The sequence below is a fragment of the Scyliorhinus canicula genome, chromosome 1 (genome assembly GCF_902713615.1).
Source record: "Scyliorhinus canicula chromosome 1, sScyCan1.1, whole genome shotgun sequence".
Lineage (NCBI taxonomy): Eukaryota > Metazoa > Chordata > Chondrichthyes > Carcharhiniformes > Scyliorhinidae > Scyliorhinus > Scyliorhinus canicula.
The window spans coordinates 254,704,937-254,717,874 of record NC_052146.1 but is presented as its reverse complement, the minus strand read 5'-3'; the positions used below and the strand labels follow the sequence as shown (position 1 = coordinate 254,717,874).

General features: G+C 49.5%; 1 protein-coding gene across 7 annotated transcripts in view; it reads left to right on the top strand.

Moving 5' to 3' along the window:
- ush2a (Usher syndrome 2A (autosomal recessive, mild)) overlaps nucleotides 1-12,938 on the top strand; it is a 1,354,742-nt gene that overhangs the window by 552,499 nt on the left and 789,305 nt on the right. The gene's annotated exons all lie outside the window — the stretch shown is intronic.

Genomic DNA, 12,938 nt, shown 5'->3' with positions numbered 1-12,938 from the left:
TTTCCAATTAAGGGGCAATTTAATGCGGCAATCCACCTAACCTGCATATCTTTGGGTTGTGGGGGTGAAACCCACGCAGACATGGGGAGAATGTCCTCAGCGCCGCAGTCCCAGTGCTAACCACTGCGCTACATGCCGCCCCTTAATTTCCATGTTTACATTTCCATCTATTGCCACTACTAACCCTAGGTACTTGAAACTACTCACATTCGCCAAGTCTTTATCCATAATCTTTGTACCTTCATTGTAACCTAAAATCATTGGTTAGTAAATGTACTAGTTGCCAAAATTGCAGAAGTAAACTGTCAGAACTCCTTTGCAAACGTTCCACTCGACCATTTCAAAGAGTGCATGTAGACCTTTGAGAAAAGTGAAATGACACCTTCTTGGTACTCATCCATAACCACTTCAGGTGGATTGAATTAAAACACATGGATCAAAACACCAATACTGAATGTATAAAAACAAGTTGTAGTCTATTTTTGCTGGCCAGGGGGACGTCTCTCACGTAACCACTTGTAATTCTGTTCTCCTCTATTCCAAAGTCTCATGAAGCATCAAATGGAGCAGCTGATTGGTTGTGAAAGAAACAGGATCTCCTTTGAGAACTGAGCTTAAACCAAACAGTCCTAAAGTTGACTCAAGGTCAAAACATGCAAAGACCAGGAAGGCTTTGTGAACTAGTTACTAAACTTGATTTGTAGATGTAATTTAAGAAAACAAAAACCCAGTTGTAATTGTGCCAAGTGTACACGATCATACAGATTACAGAGTACGGACGGGATTCTCCCATCCACCAGCTATGTTTTTAGGGTGGCGCGCCGACACTGGCAGTGGAATTCCCTGTACCCGTCATCTGCCATTGGGATTTCCCATTGTAGCCACCCGTCACCGCTGGGAAACCCACGGGCATGGGTGCGCTGATGGCACAATGGAGAATCCCACCAACAGAGTATCCAGTCCTACATGTTTAAGGTAAATGTTTTCAAAGAATCAGGTATTGTTTTAAGAACATTCACAGTCTTTTGAATACGTATCAAAGAAAATAATTCCAACAATACTCCTTTAGAAATGGAAAACACAAAATTTTAATGCATAAGAATTTAAAAATGCTGGAAATACTCAGCAAGTCAGGCAGCATCTGTGGGGAGAAACAGAGAAAACCTTTTGGGTTGGATTCTCCATCGGCGCGATCCTTAATTTTCCTGGCAGCGCACTCATGCCCGTGGATTTTCCATTGGCGTGTGGAACCCCATTGGCCGTCTGGCGGGACGGAGGATCCCGCTGCCAGCGGTGTCAGGGGGTGGGGAGGGAGGGGGGTGTGCCGCACCAAATAATGGGAGCAGTGGGACAGAGAAACCCGCAGTTCAAGTTGATGACCTTTCATCAGAACTGAAGATTGATAGAAATGTAAGAGTTTTCAAGCCATTGGAATGGGGAAAGGAGCAGGAAGAATACTGGAGTAAGTCTGTGATAGGGTGGGGGCCAGCAGAAATTAAATAAGAAACAATTTCATGACAGAACAGCCATTTAGAGTTGTGATGGATATAGTAGAGAAACAAAGTTGAATCCAAATGAAATGTGAATTGTTGCATCCAAACAATGTGAATGTAAAATGAATAAAGAAAGAAACAAGACAAGACTGACCCAGCAAAATAAAAAAAAGAAAGAAAAACACGTAGAACAAAATGGAGGCAGAGGTTATAATCTGAACTTGTTGAACTCGGTGTAGAGTCTGGAAGGCTGTAGCATGCTGAGTGGAAAGACAAGATGCTGTTCCGCGGGTTTGCATTGAGCTTCACTGGATTGCTGTAGCAGGCCATGGTCAAATAGGTCAGCATGAGGGCAGTGGAAGAATCAAAATGACAAGCCACCAGAACTGGGGTCGTGCTTATGGACTAAACAGGGCTGTGCCACACAGTGGTCACCCTGTCTGCATTTGGCCACCCCAATGTAGAAGTGACCACGTTGTGAGCGCCAAATACAGCACACTAAATTGAGAGAAGTACAAAGAAATTGTTTCTTCACTTGGAAAGGGTTTTTGAGGCTTTGGAAACTGTGAAAGGAGGTAATGAAATGGCAGTTGTTGCATTTCTTATGCTTGCACAGAAAGGTGATGCAGGGAAAGGAGGAGATGTTATGGGTAACTGAGGAATAGACTGGAGTGTCACAGAGGGAACAGTCCCTGCGGAATCCTGAAACAGGATGGCAGGGGAAGATGTGTTCTGTGGCTGCATCATGTTGGAGCTGGCAGAAATAGCAGTGGATGATCTGTTGAATGCAAAGGCTGGTGGGATGGAAGATAAGGACAAGGTGAACCCTATCACGGTTCTGGGCGGAAGGGGAAGGAGTGAGAGTAGAGATGCATGATTGGACATATTGAAGAGCCCTGTCAACCACACGGGATGGGAACCCTTGATTGAGGAAAATGTCGGGCATGTCGGAAGGGCTGGTATGGAATACTGCATCATCAGAACAGATGCAACAGAAATGGAGAAACTGGGAGAATGGAATGGAGTTCTTACAGGAAGCAGTGTGTGAGGAAGTATCATCAGGCTTCCTGTGGGAGTCTGTGGGCTTGTAGTGAACATGATTAGATAACCTATCTACAGAAATGGAGACAGAAAGGTTGAGGAAGGGAAGAATCCGAGATGGACCAAGTGAAGGAGGAAGAAGGGTGGAAATTGGAAGCAAAATCAATTTTCAAGTTCATAGCAAGAACAGGATGCAGTCACCAATGTACTAGAAAAAGAGATGAAGGAGGGGGTCAGAATACAACTGAAAATTTTATGGCACTTGCATAACGTCTTGCATAACCATTTATGGCACAGAAGGAGACCATTTGGCCCACTGAGTGCATGCCAGCTAACCGCAGAGCAATCCAGCATGGCACAAAAGAATAAGATTTGCATGAGGTATAGCTAGTTCACAAGGATAAGTTTCCACCGTCAGTAATGTATGAGCTAAGGAACTAGCTCACTGGCTGGCGGGGCTATTTTTAGTGCCCACCTGCCTGCGATCCTGGCTCTAATGGTGGCTTAAAATCAAGCACATTGAACGACCCTTAGATTTATGTCTGTCTAAACTACTTTGGGGATTGATTTATAGTCCAGAAGATTTTTGTAAAACTTATACATATTCTCAAAATACTGAACGATTTAAGGTAAACCATAAATAATTTTAGCAAGGAGATCTGAGAACAGTAGTATTTGGGACCTATGCTATTTTGCAAACTCAAATTCATGTATAAAATAATAAATGTTCATGGCTGTTCACATTTGTGTTCAAAGATTTTGTGCTCTTTGGCAATTCTCTTTTATGTCAGGCCTTTTGTTACTTGTATTTCTTCAATCTGTGATCTAGATTTTCTTGCTCTTCTCACCACTAAAGAAAAAGTAGGGTAGTAGTGGGACCCAAAACATGAACTGTGCCAATGGCCTGGATTCTCTGTTTGGGGGACTATGTTCACCCGCTGGAGCTGAACTGCACATTGTAAAGGGTACATCTCAGAGCAATTCTGTGCCCTTCGCCATGCAAATTTATGCATGCGAGGAATACAAGGGATTCCTGAGGGAATCCTGCAATCGGGCCGCCATTTACAAACATCAACCACATCAAAGAGAGTTAAATGCATTCCAAGTATGTCCCTTCAAGCTTGAGTGGTTTTGAAGTGTTGAGTTAGAAACAGTGACAGCACTTAACTCTCTTTGATGTGGTTGATGTTTGTAAACATTGTGGTTTCAACACTTAGACTTTCACATCCATGAAGAAGATGAATGAAGCAAGGCTCACAGCTGCTTTGTGGAAGCTGTCAATCACAGCCAACTGTCAGAAATAAATTAATGGCTTGCAACTAATATATCTGAGGGGTTTAAACACAGGTTACAGTTGTTCTCTTTCCAGGAATTGATATGTGGTGCTTCTTGGTGAGTGTTACAACTGTAATGTTTTTCACTGTCCTGTCTGGACTGCTCTTTTATTTTTATAAATGTTTTTTATTGGGTTTTTGAACAAAGTATATTTATCGTTATGTACACAGGATAAGAGGCATATATATATATATATATATATATACACACATATAGAAGAGAAAGGCACACCCAAACATACTAAAGAAAAGAAAATAGTAAATAATAAAAAAAATACAATAAAAAATAAAATATAATAACTGGTAGGGTATTGTGCACCAGCTCAACAGCAGCAACTCTGTACACCTGGCAAAATTATTTACAACACATAAGTGAGCGACTGTTGGTGAATATACATTTGGGTGCCGGAGAAACAATTACAGTGGGCAATACTCGAATGGGTTTGGTGTTGGTGTTGTTGCTTGTTTCTCCTGGACGGATCTCGCTGGCGTCTGGCAGAAATGGCAGATGGAGTTCAATCCAGGCAAATGCGAGGTGATGCATTTTGGAAGATCTAATTTAAGAGCGGACTATATGGTCAATGGAAGAGTCCTGGGGAAAATTGATGTACAGAGAGATCTGGGAGTTCAGGTCCATTGTACCCTGAAGGTGGCTGTGCAGGTCGATAGAGTGGTCAAGAAGGCATACAGCATGCTTGCCTTCATTGGACGGGGTATTGAGTACAAGAGTCGGTAGCTCATGTTACAGTTGTATAGGACTTTGGTTAGGCCACATTCGGAATACTGCGTGCAGTTCTGGTCGCCACATTACCAGAAGGATGTGGATGCTTTAGAGAGGGTGCAGAGGAGGTTCATCAGGATGTTGCCTGGTATGGAGGGTGCTAGTTATGAAGAAAGGTTGAGTAGATTAGGATTGTTTACGTTGGAAAGACAGAGGTTGAGGGGGGACCTGATTGAGGTCTACAAAATTATGAGAGGTATGGACAGGGTGGATAGGAACAAGCTTTTTCCAAGAGTGGGGGTGTCAATTACAAGGGGGCCACGATTTCAAGGTGAGAGGGGGAAAGTTTAAGGGAGATGTGCGTGGAAAGTTTTTTACGCAGAGGGTGGTGGGCGCCTGGAAGGCTTTGCCAGCGGAGATGGTAGAGGTGGGCACGATAGCATCATTTAAGATGCATATAGACAGATATATGAATGGGCGGGGAACAGAGGGAAGTAGATCCTCGGAAAATAGGCGACAGGTTTAGATAAAGGATCTGAATCGGCGCAGCCTGGGAGGGCCGAAGGGCCTATTCCTGTGCTGTAATTTTCTTTGTTCTTTTGTTCTTTGTCTCACGCTCATGTGGGTGTGGTTGGCCGGGCCTCCTTCGCACCGTTCACATCTATCCTCCACCTCCGGGAAGAACCTACTCATACGGGTTCTTGTTAAGTGGGCTCTATGTACCACTTTCAGCTGCGTCAGGCTGAGCCTTGCACACGTGGTGATGGAGTTGACCCCATGCAGTGCTTCGCTCCAGAGTCCCCACCCTATCTCAATCCCCATGTCCTCCTCCCATTACTTTCTTGTTGCGTCCAGTACGGTGTCAGCCCTTTCTATCAGCCGGTCATACATGTCACTACGTTTCCTTTATCTAGTATGCTTGCGTCCAGTAGTTCTTCCAGTAGTGGCGGTTGTGGGTACGTCCTTGTCCCCTTTCGTAGTTTTGAGCTGTAGATACCTTAGCTCGTTCGCCCTGGCTAGCTGGAATTTCTCTGTCAGTTCGTCCAGTGTTGCGATCCTGCCGTCCGTGTATAGGTCCATCCCGTTCCAGTCAGGGCTATTTGGATCCCCAGGTACCGGAATTTGTGTCAGGCTTGTTTAAATGGCAGCCCCTTTAGTGCCCCCCTCCCCTTCAGATCCCCCTCCAGCTTTTTGCTGCACTGAGCGCGATTGCTAGTGGTTCGATCGCTAGAGCAAACAGCAGCGGGGACAGTGGGCATCCTTGTCTGGTGCCCCTGTGCAGCTGGAACTATCGGGAGTTGGTATTGTTGGTCCGTACGCTTATCATGGGAGCGTTGTTTAGGAGCTTTACCCAGGAGGTGAACCCTGTTCCAAGCCCGAACCACTCCAATACCTCTATGAGGTATTTCCATTCGAATCTGTCAAAGGCCTTTTCTGCGTCGAGGGAGACGATCACCTCTGGTGTTGTCTCCCTGGAGGGGGTCATTATCACGTTCAGTAGGCGCCTGATGTTTGAGGTAAGCTGTCTACCTTTGCAAAGCCAGTCTGGTCCTCTGCGACCATCTCAGGTACACAGTCTTCTAGCCTTTTGGCTAGGATTTTGGCAAGTATAGTGGCATCCGCGTTCAGCAGTGAGATGGGTCTGTATGACCCACATTCCGTTGGGACTTTGTCTTTCTTAGGTATCAGCGAGATTGAGGCCTGTGCTAGCATGGGTGGCAGTGTGCCCCTAGCAGGCGAGTCTGTGAACATCTCCTACAGATGCGGGGCCAGTGCTGTCGCAAATTTTTGGTAGAAGTCCGCCGGGAACCCGTCTGGTCCCGGCATCTTCCTCGCCTGCATGGAGCTAATGCTGTCCATGATCTCTCCCAGTGCTAGTGGTGCTTCCAAGCCCCGTTTTCCTGCCCTCCCCCACGACTGGGCTGTCCAATTCATCAAGGAACCGTTTCATCCCGGACTCCCCCATTGGGGAGCTCTGAGGTGTACAGTCCTTGTTAGAAGCCCTTGAAGGTTTTGTTGATCTTTTCTGGTTCTGTTTCTAACGTGCCTCTGGTATTCCTGATTTGTGCAATTTCTCTGGTGGCTGCCTGCTTTCTCAGCTGGTGTGCCAACAGGCGGCTCTTTGTCTCCGTGTTCGTATAGGGTCCCATGTGCTTGGCGGAGTTGGTGCCCTGCTTTCCTGATGGAGAGCAGGTCAATGTTCCTTTGTAGCTCTTTCCTCTCCGCCAGGACCTCTACGGTCGGGGCCTTGGAGTATTTACGGTCTACCTCCAGTATGGAGTCAACCAGCTGCTGCCTAGCCGCCCTTTCCTCCCTATCTCTTTGCGCTTTGAAAGAGATTATTTCCCTTCTAAGTATGGCCTTTAGCGCTTCCCAGAACGTGGAGGGTGAAACCTCCCTGTTCTGGTTGTTCTCTGTGTACTCTGCTATGGCCCGCGATATCCTTTCGTTGAAGGCCTTGTCAGCTAGTAGGGTAACGTCCAACCTCCATGTGGGGCATTGGGCCCTGCCCGTCTCCAGTCTCATGTCCATGTAGTGTGGAGCGTGGTCTGATATCACAGTTGCGGAGTATTCCACTTTGTCTATCCCCAGAAGCACCGTTTTCCCCACCACACAGAGGTCAATTCTGGTGTATATGTTGTGTACTGGGGAGAAGAAGGAGAACTCCTTCTCCCCTGGGTGGTGAACCTCCAGGGGTCCACCGCTCCCATCTGGTCCATAAAGTGACTGAGTTCCTTTGCCATGCTTGAGGTTTTCCCCGTTTTGGGGTTTGATCTGTCTGTCCTTGGATCCTGTACACAGTTAAAGTCCCCCCACCATGATTAGTCGATGCGACGCTACGTCAGGGATTTCTGCTATGGTCTTCTTGATGAAGCTCGTGTCGTCCCAGTTGGGTGCGTACACGTTAACTAGTACCACCGGTGCCCCATCCAGGCCCCGCTGACCATGATGTACCGTCCCCCCGGGTCCGTAACTGTCTTTGTCGCCCTAAACATCGTCCTCTTGCCGATCAGTATCGCCACCTCCCTGGCCCTTGTCCCATAGCAGGAATGGTAGGTTTGTCCCACCCAGCCCTTTCTTACCCGCAGTCGGTCCTGCTCTCTCAGGTGTGTCTCTTGGACGAAGACTATGTCAGCCCTCATATTTCTTAGGTGGGTGAGGACTCTGGATCTCTTCACTGGGCCGTTGAGTCCCTTTACGTTCCAGGTGACTATCCTGGTGGGGGGCTTCTGCCCTCTTGTTCCTGTGGGATTAACCATACTTACCTGGTGGACGCGCCCCTGCCCTCCAGGGTTTCCCTTTGTTAGGGGGCCGTCCAGGATGGCCGCTGTCACTGCTCCCTCCATGCAGTCGGGTCCCTGCGCTCCGGGGTTTCCCTTTGTCCCGTGGGCGCCCGACATGGACACCCACTGCATCCGCCACGTGGGTAGTCCCCCCCCTGCACTCTGGGGTCTCCCTTTGCCCAGAGACCGTACTGGGTGCTTGCAGCAATTCCTTGTTTCGAGCCCTTGGTTGTGGCACTTTGTAGCCCTATTCCTTTTCTAGCCTTGTTTGTCCCTCCTTCCCTGTATCCCGCCTCCCCGATCTCTCCCTCCCTGTCCCCCCCCCCCGGTCTCTCCCTTTTCCCCCCTCTCCCATATACCCCTCCTTTGTCCCTCTTTCCCCTGTTCCTATCCCCATTTGCTTTCCCGCCTCTGTTGAGTGGTCGGGGGGACCACTCACCCCCTGCCTGGCGCCTTCCTCCCTGTTGGGGGTGCGCTGCGGCCCTGCTTTGTTGCATGCCCCCGGCGCTAGCTTTCCTTCTAGTGCTGTGGCCCCCCTCTCGGGAGTTACTGTCTCGCTTCTCTCTTGCCCGGTCTCTGCGGTTTTCTGCCCGCTCTTCCCCTATCCTACCCTGCACTCCTCCTGCTTGCTCACCCTTCTCCGCTACTCTCGTTCCCTCGTGCTGGGGCCTGGTCTCCCACCTGAAGCGGTTGTCGGGCAGTGGTTTGTTCTTTGTTCAGGGTGTGCTTGCCGTGGCGGGGGCAGGGGGGCCTGGCGTTGCCTCACCCCTCCCCTCCCCCCTGTCGGCACGTTGTTGCCCCTTACCAGGGGCCCCTCGTTTCTACCCTCGCTGCTAGTTTTTCAGCCCGTGTTCCTTGACAAAGTTGTTTGCTTCGGTGGGGGCTGTAAAGAAGTATTCTCTTTCTTGGTATGTGACCCAGAGTTTCGCTGGGTACAGCATACCAAAACGCACTTCGCTCTTGTGAAAAGCTGCTTTCGCTCTATTGAACTCTGCCCGTCTCCTGGCTATATCTGCCCCAATGTCCTCGTAGGTTCGAATGGAGTGTCCTTCCCATTTGCAGGTTCTGTTTTTCCTGGCCCAGCCCAGGATTGTTTCCCTGTCTTGGTACCGGTGCAGTTTGGCTATGACTGCTCTCGGGTGGTCCCCTGCTTTGGGCTTTGGGCGCAGCGACCGATGTGCTCTGTCCATTTCTGATGGGTTGGGAAAGGTTTCCCTCCCCACTAAGTTGCCCAGCATCTCGGTCACGTATGTCGTGGGGTTTCTACCCTCGATCCCCTCTGGTAGGCCCACTATCCTGACATTTTGCCTTCTTGAGCGGTTTTCCTGGTCGTCCACTCTGCCCCTTCAGGCTCCCCTGTGTTGTACCCAGTCTCGCCACCTCCCTCTCCAGGGCCGTGATCCGGTCGCTCATGTCAGTAGCTGCTTTCTCCAGCTCCTTAATGGTCGTCTCTTGGGCTTCCAATTTCTCTCCTTGGGCGTCCAAGTTCTCCTCTGCTCTGCCCAGGGCATGCAGCATCTACATCAGGGCCTTGGCCATTTCTGCCTGCACTGCGGCCTCTATGTCTGCCCTAGCCTCTGCCTTGTTTACCTGCTGACGTTCCCTCAGCGCCTCGGTAAAGGCTGCCTTCCAGTTCCAGTTCCCCCCTGGCCCCGGGAGAGAGTGCACCTGTCTGCCCAGCTCTTCTTGATGCGGTGATACTTCCGTTCCGCCGCTTCCTGCGCTGATTAGCTCGTCTGAACTGGCTCGCCCATTGCCCCGTCTGCCTTTGGTGCCCCGTCTGCCTTTGGTGCCCCTTCTCCCTCTGCTTTGGCTCCCTTCTGGCATTCCCCCCCCCCCCCCCTTACCTTTCTTCTTTGTTTTTTCCCTTTTCCCCCCCTTTTTTTTGTTTGTTTCTTCCCTTTTTATTTTCCCCTCCCTTCTCTCCTTTCCCACTTTATTTTTCCCCTTTTATAAAATTCGCTTCAGGAGAACTTGTTTTGGGTGAGAAAAAGAAAAGTGCAAAAATAATTCTGTTTTTTTCCCCCACGTCTCTTTAAAAGTTTTGTTTTTGCAAAAGTTCTTTTTATCCTTTCTTTTCCCTCACTCACACAGGGTCGGGAGAGAGAGAGAGGCTTCTGGTCGGGGGTCCCTTTGTTCCTGCCTCGTGGTCATCGCCACCGGCAGGGGGAGGGGGGTCGGTTGGTCGGTCCCCGCTGCTGTCCCCGCTGCTTGGTCCAGGCCGCCGCTCGTTGCACCCTGTGCTCTCCTGCTGGGGCGGGGGGCGGTGTCGTTGGTCGCTCCGCATCCGAGGGCCCTGCTCGCGATTTCGCGGGACTTTAATTTTTTTTTAACGGGGACCTACTGAAAAAGCCCCGACTTCGTGGACCTGCGGGAGCCTTTTTGCTGCGACCGCTCCGCTCACGGTCGCCACCAGAAGTCCCGTCTGGACTGCTCTTGTGCTTTCAGAGAGGGGTCAACTTTTCTGGGAGGGGTCTGGGGAGGGGAGAAAGCTGGGGTGGGGGTCTGAGAGATTTCCCTCCAGTTAGGGGGACTCTGTAGGGCATCCTTTTAGTTAGGACGTCCCTGTGCGGGGTCCCTATAGTTACAGGGTCCCTGAATGGTCCTTTTAGTTTGGGCATCCATGGGGGTGTTTCCTGAGTGAGGAGGTCTCTGGGGGTCTCCTGTTTTAGGGGCCTCTGGGGGAAGGGTAGTGGGGGGCGGGGGCCTCTGGTAGGGGAGGGGTGGGCAGGTCATGCATTGTGTGGGGCGAGGGTGGAATTCGGATGGACTTTGAGGGGGCCACTCCCTTAAAGGGTTGCCCCCTTGGCCACTGTGGGGACCACCATATCAGGTTCATACTTGGTGATACCTCTTGTAATCCCCACCCATCTGATTCCTGGCCTGGAGGGCCGGTCAATCACGAGGGTCCAGAGACTCTGGTGCCGGCCCCACTATGTAGATGCAAATGGGCCATTAGGATCCAATCACATCCATTGGCATGGATCTCTCGCTGGCGCACGGGCGTGAACAAGCCGCCAGCTAGGGTCTGGAGGCACCGATGTCAATTTTTCCCAGATGCACGATTCTCCACCACATTGGGGGCCCTGCTACCGGCGGCAGAGCATCCAGCCAAATATCTATTTTTGGTCGTTACGTAACCGCCTGACTCCCTAGCATCAGAGCTGGGGGTACTCCAAAGATGCGCTGTGAGATCTCTCTCGGAAGTTCCAAGATAAAAGATTGTGCAGAAATTGACCAGAAGCATTAGCTTCCCCTGGACAATTACACTGGGAACCATCTGACAAAGCAAATTAAATTGTCAACTTCAGATGATTCTGTCAGGGTTATGTTAATCGTCTCAGAAAAAGTTAGAAGAAACAAAACCAATTCTACCTTTCCTGTAATTTTTTAAAATCCCCAGACCGATCCCGACATAGGGCACCCCCAAAACCCTGACCCTCCAGGGTCCCCACTTCACCCTCACTAACTAAATACATCCACACAATAATCCCGCCCCCATGGGATTCCCCCCAATGGCACAATCCCTCCACACATGGCGCTTCCCTTGCCCTCCACTATCCCCGCAACCCATGGGCCCGATTCAAATCGGAAACCTGATCCGCCTGGTTCCCTGACCTGCTGAAACCACACAAACTGGCTAAAACCTGCCACTTCCCCCTAACCCATTACCCGCCCCCCCCAACACACCCAACTCGACCCATGACCAAGCTACCCTAAACCCAAACCCAACTCTCCTGACCACCCAACTGGACCCCCTGATCCAAGCCAACCCCAACCTGACTCCTCGACTGACCAAACTAACCTGATCTCTCCTACCAGTTGACTCCAGCCAACCCCCCCCCGACCCAACCCGACCCAGCAATTGGGCCCTCCAACACCCATGCCCTTATTTCTAACCCCCCCCAACACCCGAACCCCCAGCCCACCCCTCCGATTGCCTCCACTCTGCCTCCTGACCACCAATTACACCCCCACCCCTGGCCTCGAATCCTCCCAATCCCGCTGACCTCTGACCACCCCTTCTGACCTCCAATACGCCTCACTTCCCATGACCTCCATCTGACCCTGACCTCCCACCCCCCAGCCCCACAAGCTGATCCCCCATCCCCACGACCCATGATTATCCCAGCGCCCCCCAGGCTATCACTTTCTGACGCCAGTTGGAGATGTTATGGCCCATTGTTTTCTGCATTATGTCTTGCACCTTAAAAATGTAATAATTTAAGGAAGTACCTGTCAGTGTAAGGAAAGTTAAATCTTAATGTCAGACTATTTTGATGAAATTAGAAGATATTAATTTTAATGTGGAAATATTTTAAAGTTATATAGAAAGAGCTTTGGTGGTACAGTGGGTGGCTGTCCTGCCTCCGAGCAGGAAGGCCCCTGGTTCAAGTCCCATTGGCTTTGAAAGAACCCAATCTGTAATGCAGGCACACCAGTATGTATTGATGCCAGTTTCCAGCCTGGATAAATGGAGAAGGCTAGTGAAAGGATGGACATCCAGCAGTAAAACCACCTGTCAATCCAGTTAAAATCACGGTTTGATCGGAAGAAGTTATCAATCAGTATTGTAATGATCCATATGACATTGGAAACATAAAAGAAGAAAGAACTTTGTGTGGTGGCTTTCATATTCTCATGGTGTCCCTATTTCCAATTAATTATTATTTTGTAGGCAACTTTACTGATTTGCAGACAAAAATGTTCCACAAAAGTAAATAAGAAAAAATAACCAGTTAACTTGTTTTTGATTAACGGCTGAGCATGAGATCCCTGCCTTTCTTCAAATAATGCCATGGGATTTTCACCGACATCTGACAGGGCCAAGCGTTTAATCTTGCTCCCAAGCATTTCTGAGCCGGTGGCACTCAAATTGTGAAGTGGGGTTTGAAATCACAGCCTCTGAAACAGAGCTAAAAGCCTTCGCATTCTTCTTCATTCCCTCTGTTTGCATAAGTTGTATTGGCAAATTATTTTATATCAAGAAATGTTTTTGCACTATACTGGCTGTAAGTACATGTATTGCATGTGCATTGACTCTTAATGGTTCCAACTTTATGCT